The following is a 499-nucleotide window of genomic DNA, read 5'->3' as shown; positions in this document are numbered from 1 at the left end:
GTGAGGTTAAGCAGCGCGATTTAAATCGGACCACCATCGACAACATTCCTTACTCGAAAGTAAAAGGTAAGTATTTCTTATTGCTTTGTTTAGTTGTGATGGTATTGTTTGCTTGCTTTAGTTGTGATGGTTGAAAAGTATTGCTTGAAAAGTATTGTTTGCTTGCTTTAGTTGTTTGCTTGAAAAGTATTGTTTGCTTGCTTTAGTTGTGATGGAATGGGATGGTTGATTTGTTTGTCTACTGTATAATATGGTTGAGTGTTGTAGTTGCCTAGTTGTGATAGTGTAGACTATAGTTATTGTGATGGTGATTGCGATGGTTTATGTTGGTTGTTTAGTTGTGATAGTGTAGACATAGTTGTAAAGTAAGTTGTAGGCTTTAACGAAACCAAAATTTTCTGGTTTTTATTATCTAAAACACTAAATGACCTTTATTTACTTCTGATTTGACTGAAGTAGGTAATGGTTATTTAGAATTAAAATTCTCTAACGACACAAA

General features: G+C 33.3%; 1 protein-coding gene across 1 annotated transcript in view; it reads left to right on the top strand.

Annotated features, from left to right (window-relative positions):
- The window catches only part of LOC104708040, a 6,417-nt gene that overhangs the window by 3,829 nt on the left and 2,089 nt on the right, over positions 1-499 (top strand). The window lies entirely within an intron of this gene.

The sequence above is a fragment of the Camelina sativa genome, chromosome 8, assembly GCF_000633955.1.
Source record: "Camelina sativa cultivar DH55 chromosome 8, Cs, whole genome shotgun sequence".
Taxonomy (NCBI): Eukaryota; Viridiplantae; Streptophyta; class Magnoliopsida; order Brassicales; family Brassicaceae; genus Camelina; species Camelina sativa.
This window is presented reverse-complemented; position numbering and strand designations above follow the sequence as displayed.